This window comes from Mytilus edulis, chromosome 8, assembly GCF_963676685.1.
Source record: "Mytilus edulis chromosome 8, xbMytEdul2.2, whole genome shotgun sequence".
NCBI classification, from domain to species: Eukaryota; Metazoa; Mollusca; class Bivalvia; order Mytilida; family Mytilidae; genus Mytilus; species Mytilus edulis.
In genome coordinates this window covers 46,119,476-46,133,577 of record NC_092351.1, presented here as the reverse complement: position 1 = coordinate 46,133,577, position 14,102 = coordinate 46,119,476, and the positions used below count along the sequence as shown (strand labels likewise).

At 32.1% G+C, this 14,102-nt stretch overlaps 1 long non-coding RNA gene across 1 annotated transcript; it reads left to right on the top strand.

The window, feature by feature from the left end:
• Nucleotides 1-10,649: 10,649 nt before the first annotated feature.
• On the top strand, nt 10,650-13,659 carry LOC139487025 (uncharacterized). Its single transcript, XR_011655717.1, has 3 exons — nt 10,650-10,786; nt 11,875-12,114; nt 13,141-13,659. It is a non-coding gene; the product is annotated as an uncharacterized lncRNA (long non-coding RNA).
• The last annotated feature ends 443 nt before the right edge of the window (nt 13,660-14,102 follow it).

Here is a 14,102-nt window from a genome sequence, read left to right as displayed (position 1 = left end):
GAACACCAGTTGTTCGACCTGTTAGTCAAATGCGTCTTGTTTAAATATACTTTTTCACTTTTTTGGTCTTTTGGAAAATGTTGTTTGTGCTGTTTTTAGACCCTTCTACAAGTAAATTTGTTTTACATGCATACGTATAAAAATTGCGGTTTTTATCCAACGCAATCATAGGTTTGAAGGTAGTTTTCAATTTAGACTCGTTTATATTTTTTTGTTTGGGCTTGTATTATATTTTCCCTCTGGTTTATATGATCCGTTCATCCTATATTGACTCTTAAAATTCAAGAGTTTATCTAAACATGAGGGTACTTTTTATATGGCCTTCCAGATACCGTTTCGAGCCCTAACATCACTGAAGAGACATTTATTGTGGAAATCCGGATCTGGTGTACTAAAAAAATATTGACACCGTATGTTTGTGGCATAACATCGTGGCCACAAGTTAAAAAAATTGTTTTCTGTTTAGTATTAAATTGATATTAAGATCCAGTTTGTTACATCTTGTGATCAATTTTATTTGGCAATGGGCCAATGGCAGTCAGCAGGTTTAAGGAACATCAGTTGTTCGACCTGTTAGTCAAATCTGTTTTGTTTAAATATACTTTTTCACTTTTTTGGTCTTTTGGAAAATGTTGTTTGTGCTGTATTTAGACCCTTCTACAACGAAATTTGTTTTACATGCACGCGTATAAAAATTGCGGTTTTTATCCAGCGCAATCATAGGTTTGAAAGTAGTTTTCAATTTAGACTCGTTTATATTTTTTTGTTTGGGCTTGTATCATATTTTCCCTCTGGTTTCTATGATCCGTTCATCTTATATTGACTCTTAAAATTCAAGAGTTTATCGAAAAATGAGGGTACTTTTCTAAAAATGAGGGTACTTTTTATATGGCCTTCCAAATACCGTTTCGATCCTTACATCACTGAAGAGACATTTATTGTCGAAATCCGGATCTAGTGTACTAAAAAAATCTTGACACTGTATGTTTGTGGCATAACATCGTGGCCACAAGTTAAAAAAAATTGTTTTCTGTTTAGTATTAAATTTATATTATGATCCATTTTGTTACATCTTGTGATCAATTTTATTTGGCAATCGCCAATGGCAGTCAGCAGGGTTGAAGAACATCAGTTGTTCGACCTGTTAGTCAAATGCGTTTTGTTTAAATATACTCCTTCACTCGTTTGGTCTTTTGGAAAATGTTGTTTGTGCTGTTTTTAGACCCTTCTACAAGGTAATTTGTTTTACATGCACACGTATAAAAATTGCGGTTTTTGTCCAACGCAATCATAGGTTTGAACGTAGTTTTCAATTTAGACTCGTTTATATATATATATACCTTTATTGTCGAAATCCGGTTCTGGTGTACAAAAAAATATTGACACCTTATGTTTGTGGCATAACATCTTAGCAACGAGTTTATTGTTTTCTATTTGGTATTAAATTGATATTAAGATCAAGTTTGTTACATCTTGTGATCAATGTTATTTGGCAATCGCCAATGGCAGTCAGCAGGGTTAAAGAACATCAGTTGTTCGACCTGTTAATCAAATGCGTTTTGTTAAAGTATACTTTTTCACTTTTTTGGTCTTTTGGAAAATGTTGTTTGTGCTGTTTTAGACCCTTCTACGAGGAAATTTGTTTTACATGCACACGTATAAAAATTGCGGTTTTTGTACAACGCAATCATAGGTTTGAACGTAGTTTTCAATTTAGACTCGTTTATATATATATATACCTTTATTGTCGAAATCCGGTTCTGGTGTGCAAAAAAATATTGACACCTTATGTTTGTGGCATAACATCTTAGCAACGAGTTTATTGTTTTCTATTTGGTATTAAATTGATATTAAGATCAAGTTTGTTACATCTTGTGATCAATTTTATTTGGCAATCGCCAATGGCAGTCAGCAAGGTTAAAGAACACCAGTTGTTCGACCTGTTAGTCAAATGCGTTTTGTTTAAATATACTTTTTCACTTTTTTTGTCTTTTGGAAAATGTTGTTTGTGCTGTATTTAGGCCCTTCTACAACGAAATTTGTTTTACATGCACACGTATAAAAATTGCGGTTTTAATCCAACGCAATCATAGGTTTGAACGTAGTTTTCAATTAAGACTTGTTTATATTTTTTCGTTTGGGCTTTTATCATATTTTCCCTCCATTTTTATGATCTGTTCATGCTATATTGACTCTTAAAATTCAAGTGTCTTTCTTTAATTGAGGGTAAATTATATGGCCTTCCAGATAACATTTCGATCCCTAACATCACTGAAGAGACATTTATTGTCGAAATCCGGATCTGGTGTACAAAAAAAATATTGACACCTTATGTTTGTGGCAAAACATCTTAGCCACGAGTTTATTGTTTTCTTTTTAGTAGTAAATTGATATTAAGATCCATCTTTTGATTAATTTTATTTGGCAATTTCCAATGGCAGTCAGCAGGGTTAAAGAACATCAGTTGTTCGACCTGTTAGTCAAATGCGTTTTGTTAAAATATACTTTTTCACTTTTTTGGTCTTTTGGAAAATGTTGTTTGTGCTGTATTTAGACCCTTCTACAACGAAATTTGTTTTACATGCACACGTATAAAAATTGCGGTTTTTATCCAACGCAATCATAGGTTTGAACGTAGTTTTCAATTTAGACTTGTTTATTTTTTTTTGTTTGGGCTTGTATCATATTTTCCCTCCAGTTTATATGATCCGTTCATCCTATGTTGACTCTTAAAATTCAAGAGTCTTTCTTAAATTGAGGGTAAATTATATGGACTTCCAAATACCGTCTCGATCCCAAACATCACTGAAAAGACATTTATTGTCTAAATCCGTATCTGGTGTACAAAAAAAATATTGACACCTTATGTTTCTGGCATAACATCTTAGTCACGAGTTTATTGTTTTCTGTTTACTTTACCATCCATAAAATATCTTCTTATAATATATACACGTTGCGAAAAAATGCCTGCAATATAGTGTGATTTAATCATGGAAAACAAATGTGGTATGAGTGCGAACCAGAAAACTCGCTACCCAAGTCACAGTATGTAACAGGTATGCTATTTTATGTCAAAGTATGGCATTCAACACGGTGTCTTGGCTCACACCGAACAGACAGCTATTGAGAGCCCAAATTTACTGGTGTAAATCAATTCAAACAATAAAAGACTATTGTCTATCTATAATTGAAAAAAAATATAACACTTATGACCCGCACCAACAAACTAAAACCAATGATGAACAGATTTCTGATTAAGGAAAGGTGCAAACAAATGCGGCGGATTGAAATGTTTTTGCAAGTCAAAACCTTCACCCTTACCTGAACCAGTAGTATATCACTACAACAAAGAAAGACACACTATGAAATATCAATTGAAAAGGTTTAAAAAAGAAATATTAACAAAAGTAAACATACATTGAACGAATACATCTGATCTATAACACAATATAATTACAATATGTTAAACAATGACAGAAATGCGAACTATAAACTTCGACAAAAGACGTTAAATAAAGTAACGTAGAACTACACAGGTAAATTATTAGTTTTGTTGTTAAGACTACAGAAATAAAATCACATCCCGTAGCTGCATTTGAAATTTCGCGAACTATAATAAAGTTTTGAATTTAACATTACATTAAAATAACGTTTAACCTTATTTTACCTTAGTGTTCCCGTTGTCACGAACAGACTTTTTTTTACATGAAAATCATCGTATACTTTACTCTCAGACTATTTTGTTTTCTGTAAATTATATATTTTTCATTTAATTATGGAGGCGATTTATGACGCAATGTTATATTGCTTAACACACATAAGTTTAAAAGTATACTTTCTTAAATGAAATGCAACCAAAAAATACAAAAATAAAAACGTAACGCTACAGTACGCAAATTGCACTTAGTACCTAATGTGCTGCCAATTTGATTCAGAATTACAGAATTTTATATATACTGAGTGCCAATGCAGACGCAACACTTTTGTTTTTCAAATTTTTTTTATAATTTTTATTTTATCTATATTACAACTTTGTATAATTGGTTGAAAATGACTTTTCAGACAATTGTCGACAACTTTACGGTTGAGTGATTTTTGGAACAAATGCGAAGTAAGGGCTATTTTGAACGGACATAAACCTAGTGCACCGCTTTTCAACATACGCACCATTTTCACAACTTTGTCATTTAAAGCTTGGCTAATGTCATGAATTTTCCCGCCCTTATTGTTAAAAAACTGCAATGAACATCTGCGTTAATACCAGGACTTTCTGACAACCGGCGATATGCAGTTTTGGGTATGAACCAATGAAGCCTTCCACAGCATAAAATTACGAGAAGACTGAAGTTGTAGCCCATACAATAACCCAAATCATCCACAAATTCAACAAAAATGGTTCATTCAATGATAAGCCGCATCCCGGTATACAAAAACCAAGAAACGCACAGCAAGACCGATACATTTGGACTTGAACATATCCGATATCGACTCTGGTAGCTGTCCAAAGGTCACGAGAGTTCAATGGTGGTCACGGTAGAGCAATTTCAGTAAAGCACCATTTGCGCAGAAATTGTTAAAGATCACCACAGTCTTTCCTTAATGATATCTTAACGGCAGTCTGGCATAAATATCGAATTCTGTAGACCAAAAATCATTCATTATGTACCAAAGACCGTCAGTGGTGGTTACATAGACATCTGGCACCCGCCTTGACCAAAAGTCATGCTTTTCGTCGGAGTTTGGTCCGATCGAGCAAGTTTTGCAGTAGATTTGACATGGTTTAGACGATGAAAACCACTACCAATATCATAAAGTCAGCTTAAGTTTGCTTTGCGGGACAAGTGAAATAATATTCCTCGGAATCACATTAAACGTCCAGGATGATCAATTCCACGGTGCTGTTACATTTTTTGTTAGGACTGTGAGTTGATGATTCGAAATTGGTTTTTACGTTTACCTATTGCGCCCAAAAGATTACAATGAAACATTTTTGATTGATATCGATCTATTGTTAAAATTGTTAATTTTCAAGAAAATTTAATTTTGAAAGATTATCATTTCTAGTATAAATTATTTTTTGGAAAAACCAAGTGTTGCGTTTTCATTGGCACTCAGTATATTTTCTAATATCCGACGCATTTTATTTTTTTTTCATTTTGCACGTCCTACAACAAACATAACATGGCTTGTTATTCTTAAATGTACACAAAACAGTCACACAATATATCAAAATAGTATGTCTTCCGGAAAAAATAATTCTTCTTGCGACGATTAGATATATAACAAGTATGAACTAACGACTAATTGATTTTTGTAATTGATAAACAAAATATAAAGAAATAAAAATATTAGTAATTCGAATTTTGTGTAGCAAAAAGTAAAATCAGAAATTTTTTAATCTAAATACATAAATCCGCGGTAAATACAAGACAGGAAGTCCCTAATCAAATGTCTAATTTATAACTTGGATAAGTTAAAAAATATCAAACGAATGGATAACTGTCATATTCCTAACTTGGTACAGGCCTTTACTTATATATAACTTCTTACTTGCATGACAGTGAAATACCCTTCCATCATATTGACAACGATGTGTGAACAAAGCATTTACACAGACATAAAAAGTAAAAAGTCACAAAGGGGTATATCAGTCAACAAAATCCTTATAACTATAAAAATAAACAAAAATGTAACAAAGGAACACAAAAAGGCAAAATGACAAAGCATATAAGCAAAAATGAAGAAAGAATAAAAAATATTACCATTTCATTATAACACAATGATAGGTTGTGTCAGTACTGAGCAACGTCAAGTAGACATCACCAAATATAGACAAAACAGTAAAAGTGATATTCATCGATACAAATAAAAGAATGTTTCAACACATTATTAAGATAAAAAAACGTTAGTGCCAAAAATTTATATTTCACGACCATCGTGTATTATTTGTGAAGTAATACTGAACATTAACACTACAGCTTTTCTAATTTAGGAATAGATTACCTGAACTGAATTTGGCAAAGCTTTTAGGAATTTTGGGTCATCAATGCTATTCAATTTCGAACTCTATTTGGCCTTAAGAAATTTTTTTGGATTCGAGGGTCACTGATGAGTCTTTTGTAGTCGAAACGCTCGTCTGATGCAAAAATAAAATTTCACCATGGTATCTATGATGAGTTTATTGGTACCTTCCGATGAACTTTTTTATGGAATGAGGATGAGACGTTCTTTTACATACCACTGGTTCATCAAATGTTATGCTAAGACACTGGTAAAAACACATTGTTGCAATTGAGGTACTCCTTAATAGACAATCTCGGGACATTCTTTATTGGTTCAAACTCAATTTTCTATGATCAAATATTCAGAAGGGATAACGTTTACGATACTTGTTTTCAGGTAATTAGAGATGGCATATTTATTCTAAATACGGGTTATGTTCTTCTCATATATTTTATGATAATATGATACTGAATCCATAACGTGAGGAATATTATTTCTGCTTGATTTTCATATGACGTAGACCTTATTTTTCAATTCAGGTCTGGAGCTTGCATGTCAGTAAATGCTAGCACTCCTCTTTGAATATATGTATTATTGTCATTTTGCTTAATTTAATTTCTTTTTGCTACATTGATTAGATGTATAGGGGAGGGTTGAGAATTCCTTTAACATTTTTAAACCGCCGCATATATGCAACTCTCCAAAGTCAGGAGACTCCTGACTTTGATGGTCATTTTGTAAATATTAGTTAATTTATATGTTTTTGAGTTTAATACGACGTCCATTTTGCCCGAATTGTCATAGATTTATGTTTAGGGGCCAGCTGAAATACGTCCCCGGGTGTGGTATTCTCTTGCTGTGTTAGAGATATGTTGGTGCCTCATGGTTCTTTGGTTAGGTTGTTGTCTTTTTGAGACATTCCCCATACTATTTTTTTTGTATTTCACCCAACTATGATTTGATAGCCCTTGGTGTAAGTAAGGAGGAAATAAGAAGAAACAAGATAATCTCATGTCCGATGTTTTAGTATAATTTGTGTAATCTATATGTATATATAGAATTTTATTTCATTGTTTAAAAAAACACGTAACAATTACCACAAGAAAAGCATTATTTTACATAATTATACTGGTTTTTTTTTTACAGATTTTGTTTAAAACTTAATTGCCAGTGTAACTGTACAATGTCAAAAGACCAAGACCTTCCTGTATCTGGAGATAGCGGACATGGATCTAAACATTTGGACGATTCCATGGTTTAAGTCATTCTAATATAAAATAAAGACACATTTGTTTTCTGTGGCTGCTAATTTAATACAGTTCTGATATGTTGTTTATATATAGTTGTACATGTCTTTAATATTTTAACTTCGTGTGACTAAAAAAAGTTTGAGAATACAAAATGCCGTTAACATCAGCAGTGTTAATGACATAATAAGATTTGTTTAATCTGGAGGTATAATAAATTTGATATTTTATCGTTCAGAATACAAACTTACCTGTTTTACCATACATGATACTGGTATGTTATGAATTGTATTTGGCAAAACTTTTAGGAAAGTTGGTCATCAATGCTTTTCAAAATCGTCGTTTATCTGGCCTCTTTTTACTTTTGGGGTTTCTAACGTTCCTGGTGAGTGTTTTGTACACGAAATGTGCGTCTGGCGCAAATATAACATTTCAATCCTTGTATCAATGATGAGAACATTCATTATGATTTCTAAAAATTCGAACTCTGAAGCAATATAATCTAAGGCATCGGTATTTAATAATAAAAAAACATCATAAAATACAAACTGCAAAAAATCTCACTTAATTTTAAACTAGCGATACTAGCGAGGGTTGTCTACAGTCATAGAGATATTTGCCATTTTATACATACGGAAATGCAAGTACCATGTAAGGAATAGAATATAACAGTTGTTTTTTATTTGTTTTATATGTTTGATATTTCGAATATGCCATTTTAAATTCCGCTTCGAATTTACGTTGGAGCTCGTTAACTTTTTTGTTACATTTAATGTTATGGTGCAATTCTCGACATGTTATTCAACTGGCAGCAAAAAAGACACACTCGAGAAAATTACTCAATTAGAAAATAAACAGATAAGACGAGTACACTTATATTTGGAAACACCAAAAATGGATTTCACTAGGAAAGTAAAAAACTAGCACATGATACCAGTCAAACAGTTCGTAATGCGTGTAATGTTATCAATTAAACTTTTAAAAGATAATGTATCTGCAAATAAATAAGGGTACATAAAATAATCTGTCCTAATTTTATTCTCTACTCTATAGGTGACCAGTTACTAATCTTAGCGTGACTTTTAAATTACGAAATTAGAGACATTAAACAGTTGTACTTAATCGAAGGTTGTTTATCCTTCTCTATTTTCAAAACAATTAGCGTATTGTTTGTTTCAGTTGTGACTATTCGTTTAACCTTAGATTGTTTCAATATATAATAAGTTCTCATTTATATACAGTTGTAGACAAAGGAGTAAGTATAGTAAGGTCCAAATTTGAACCCGATTTTAAAGTTTAATGTTACAAGACAACAAATGTTTTAAGTTGACTTATAGAAATGTGAAAAACTAAATAGACCTATCTATGTCAAAATCTTATTCTAACATGTTGATTTTAGCATCCCAAAAAAGATCAAAATAAGAGGTTTTGGTAAAATTTGGAAAATCAGCTTCATTTGAACCAAATGTAGGACCAGGAAACATAGAGCGCAGCCGTCTACAAGCTAAATATTCAAATAAACTTGTGAAATATTTTCATAAACATAAGTTTAAAAGATCTTTGTTGTCGACGTATATGATCTATGTTTCTTGTCCAAAATTCAATGGAAATTTACCTATATTTATTGATCTTTACTTGGAAAATCAATACGCAGACAGGTTAAGGCAGTTTAAAATAAATTGGCAAAGATTTAGGAAATGAGGATCAGTTTCTGAAATGATGACTTAACTGACATCTGTTGTTGTTTCTGTTATTGCTTCTGTAGGTTTCTACCTGAACTGTGAAGTTATGGTTTCGTTGTGATCAACATGATCACTAATGTCAGTGTCTTCCCCACTTTCATTCTCACTAGAATGAAATGAATCATTATCTTTCGTTGCTTCATTGTCTGATGCTGGTTTAATTGGAGTATGGTATTCTTTTGCTTTATGTCCTTCTTTTCCACATTGGTTTCAAACCCATTCGTTTTGGCATTTATCTTTTTTCTGTCCCTATGTTAGGCAATTTTCGACAAGTAATATTATATGCATTTATGTAAATCTGTCCTTTAAAATACATTTTTGCATTGCACTTGCTTATTCTTGTGAATATGGGTAGTGTGCCTTTCAATGGCTCGACATAAAAGATTCTGCTCCAGATTGTCAGTCAGTGCGAGCGCCATATATTCTCACTCTCTCTCTAAATAGCTTTTAACAACTACACCAATAGACTCAAACAACGCGAAAATCATACCGTCATCAGCTGATGATGGAATGTTGGACACACGTACTCGTGGGTATTCTGGCTGCTGCTCAGTAACCGGGATTATTAAGTTTTTATTATATACTGTTGACAGTTTATTACGTATATCACTAAGGATGGGATCTCTTGCTTCTTCTCGTGCAAGATAAATACGCCTCATTCCTTTGACTCCTTGTAACCCTTTCATTTGGAATCTGGGTGCCTCTGTACTGCTACTTTTGTAAACTTCTTCATGTGTTAAGAAGTCTTTTTGTTGGAGGTCTGTATTGCCGAATAAATCTGTTTCTAGAATTAATGTATGTTTTACTGACGATAGTCATAAATAGGGATACAGCAGCAACGAAAATAACTAGGGGAGATCGCTGGTGCTCCGAAAGGGTAAACATGTCCTGCTCAACATATGGCGTCCGTCGTGTTGCTAATTTGATAACAAAGCCGGTAAAACTTCTAATATGTTGAGTCACATTTGTGAAAAGGGAACGATATTGAAGTTACGACTTAAGGAACATATCCGATATTATCTGTGAAACAAATATTAAAAAACGGTCATTCAACTCGTGATGGCGTCCGTAAAATTTACGAAGGGATGATTTCAACCTCACACTATGATTTTACATTGGAAAGGACAGAATTGGGAAGGTAAGATCATCTGTTTTGAGATACACGAAATCCCAGTGGTTGATCAAAGACATTCGAAGGTACACTCCTCGAAAATTGAATGGTCATTGGGGTAAATGCTCAAGAAAATGAATTATGTTTCCAAAAAATGTTTTTTTAAGCGTCAGTACACTTCTTTGGACAAACCTTATACCACTTTCTATTCATTATGCTTCTGATTGGTTTAACGTTGTTGTTCTTTACATCAATTTATAAAATAAAACATATTATAATGTACAATCCTTGAAAATTGAATGGCTGTTGGGGTAAATGCTCTTTAGTATTTTTAAATTAATTGTCCCCAAATTTAATATATAAAAAAATATATGAGGTGTTTTTGCGAAAATTGTGACTATATATATTCGATATGCGTTTCGTTTTCTTGTAAGATATGATACATTTTTCCATCGTAAATGATCATAACAATATGTGAAATGCAATACTTAACAACCTCACTAAAAAATGTATTATAATCAACAAAAAAAACCGTTCCACAAGGAAGTTAAGTATGTTACAAAAGATATTGAGATCTTTTCATTAGCGTCAGTAAACTTTTGTTAACAGACAGTATAAACACCTTGTATTCATAATGCTTTTGATTGTGTTTGCGTTCTTGTTGCTAACAGGACAATCGTACGGTAAGTGATTATAATTTTAGAAAGATAATTTGTAAAACAAAATATATATTTATGTGAGTGTTCCACGTATAATGTTCTATTCATCTAGAATTTAAGAGGTTTCTTGAATACACGAATCATTTCTACAGTTAAACGTTGGTCAAGTAGCTATCTGTCGAGCGATTTATTCAGGTTTATTGTAAAATGATTGGGAATTGTTTTATTTTCCAAACAGATACAATATATACTTAAAACACCATCGAGCGTTCATTGTAATATGAATGTGCAATACGAAACATACTAAATCTTGTTAAGATTGATGTATAATTACAGCCAGGTAGTAAATGTCAAAACATGTCATATCATTGAACTGATAATTAACTGTGACTATTGATAATTGTGTAATGTCACACTCAACTTATACATCTTGATACAATTAAGTTTCAAATAATATGTTTTGTCTAAAGCAGAACTTGACTAGAAACTTATGATAAAAGGTGTGTCAGGATTTTTTTTAATGTTGTAAACAATCAGAATTCCTTAAAATGTAAAACAAATTTGAATAAATACCTTCAATTTCTGATCTATAAAACTAGTTTTTACTCTAATAAAACACACACAATATTCAATTGGACAGAAATCTGAAATGATTATCATGTCATTCTTTTTTTTATGAATTATTGATCAATTAATCAATGCATACAGAGCTAAGGTCGACATTTGCCACTTGCAAATATTAGCTATTATGGTTGAATTGGTTTTTTTTTTCAAATGTTTCTTTCAGTAAATTGTTTAAAACATGCATACAAATTTGACTTTCAAAAAATTGTATCATTTACAAAAGTAAAACCCAGTCCAGAAGGAAGTTAATTATGTTTTCAAAAAATATTGAGATGTTTTTATTAACGTCAGAAAACTTCTTTTGACAAACAGTATAAAAACCTTGTATAGAAAATGCTTTTCCTTGTGTTCATTGTTGAGATTTACAGTAGAATCATGTGGTAAGTGATTAAAATAATTTTTAATTAATCATATGGCAAAAGCAAAAGCTTAAACGCAGGTATGTGGTTCTTTATACTTAAATGAACAGAAGCAACTATTATTTTCAGGAACATAGTGTATACATTGTACAGACATAGTGTTAAATAGTTCTTCGATCCCTTCTGCAGTGAAAGTTGAACTAGAAGTATACAGAACACCAAACTGTGAAAATGCACACACAGCCAAACATTCCTCGGGGATAACATTGAGGAACTGCACAGAAGCTGTAGATGTAGGACAAGTGAGCAAATGTGGAAGACTGGTTGGATAACTATTGTTGTCGAGTGGTCAATCTGAAAACAAATTAGGTATTGAATTAAATATCAAAGACATTGACATAGTTCTTTTCTGATAAATAGATTTTGAACTAGATAAAAGTACAAATAATGTAAAATGTAGGACGTGGACAAGAAAGACATAAAAAGTATATCACATTTTAGCGATGTTGAAAAACATCACCTTTTGTATCAGGCCTCAGACACTAGGGAAGAGCTATGTTCACCGATCTTTTTAACAATTTTCGTGACGCATATAATAAAAATGACATTTTGTTTAAGACAATGACCTAATATGTTTATACTGCAGCGGTTGAAAATTTGAATACCAAACTATTATTCCTTCTTCAAATAAGCCCCAGATTATAAAGAACGTTACATTACATTAAATCAATATTGCACGACGATTCTTTTGTTATTGTTTTTGACAAAATAGGGAGTTTAGCTGTATGGAGTATTAAAATTATAAAAATTTCAAAGTTTCTCACTTGCATAATAATTTATCGTGATAGTTGATAATTGAACTAACAAAAGATATAGAAAGATGTGGCATGAGTTCCAATGATACAAGTCTTCATCCAAATCACAATGTACAAACAACTGCTTATAGTATCTCTCTCGATCTACGTCAGAAGTCTTTATCATGCTGGTTTATTAAACTCAAGTGCACATGGGTATATTGAATGTTTAATAAACACCTCTGGAATGAAATCTAATTTTTTTTGTGTTTTATCCACTTTTGAAAAGTTGTGTCTAAATATTGTTTACATGTTTTTGTTTTGATCTTTTTTCGTTTAATAGAAGATTTTCGAGACCTTACTTTTATCATGTCAATTGGTGCAAACTGCTGGTTGTAGACAACACTATATTGGTGTGTTGTCATAAAACTGTCATCAAAGTATTTATCGTGTGTTACGTATGTGTACAAAATACAATTATACCATGTACTTTTACTTACATGGAACCATTATGACAATTTGTGGGGATATTCCTGAACCTGAACATACATTCATATGTATAATACTACAATCAATATACAATATTCTATTTATATTATAGAATTACCAATTTACTTTCACATCAGAGGATGTTTCGTCGTAGAGCAGTCATTGGGAGGAGGGTGCTACCGAAACCACCGATTTATTGATCAGTATAGAGATTCTATGTCAAAATATTTAGAAGGAACTGGTTCCGTGCAACTTGGCGATTTTAATGGTGTTCTCTGTATTAATGGAGATAACAACGTGGATCCATGGAAAACCAGCCTAGCTATAAGACATAATCATTGCTGGTTGACTTGTATTGTGTTAATTATGGTTTATTGTTTATCATCGACAAAAACACATAAATATTTGTAATCTAGCAAAACAGCAATTTATGATACATTTTTTTTTATTGAATGATTTGTAACTTGCTACTTCCGTTTCACTTGGAAGAGTTTGTGTTGTTTTGTACGACAATGTTGATTTCGCAAGACGTTTATAATTGTTTTTATAGATTCATATCTTATGTGACTGCAACATTATTTTTTTCAACTCAATATGAATTTTATAGTTGTTTATGGTCCTTTTTCTTGAGAATTAATAACATAAACACCTGTAGAATATTATTCTGTTTCATAAAAGCTACAAACCAAAAGGGACAATAATGTGTAGCCAAAGCCGGACAAGAAGTCAAAGTACATCCATAATAGAATAACAGAATATGAAGACACCATACGATACATGTAATTTAATATAGCTTACAAAACAACATAGAAAACTTAAGACTGACAAACACGAACCCCACCAAATACTAGGGGTATTCTCAAGTACTCTGGAAGGGTAGGAAGATCCGTTGTGTTGTTTTCTCATGTAGGTACACACCCAGTAATATGTGTAATTTGGTAGGTCACATTCGGTGGAAGAGGACGAGATTAAAGTAACGACCATTGGAACATATCCGTCATCATCTGTAGAACAGATATTCCATAACGGTCAATCAAGTCGTGATGGCTTCCGTAAAATTTATGAAGGGGTGTT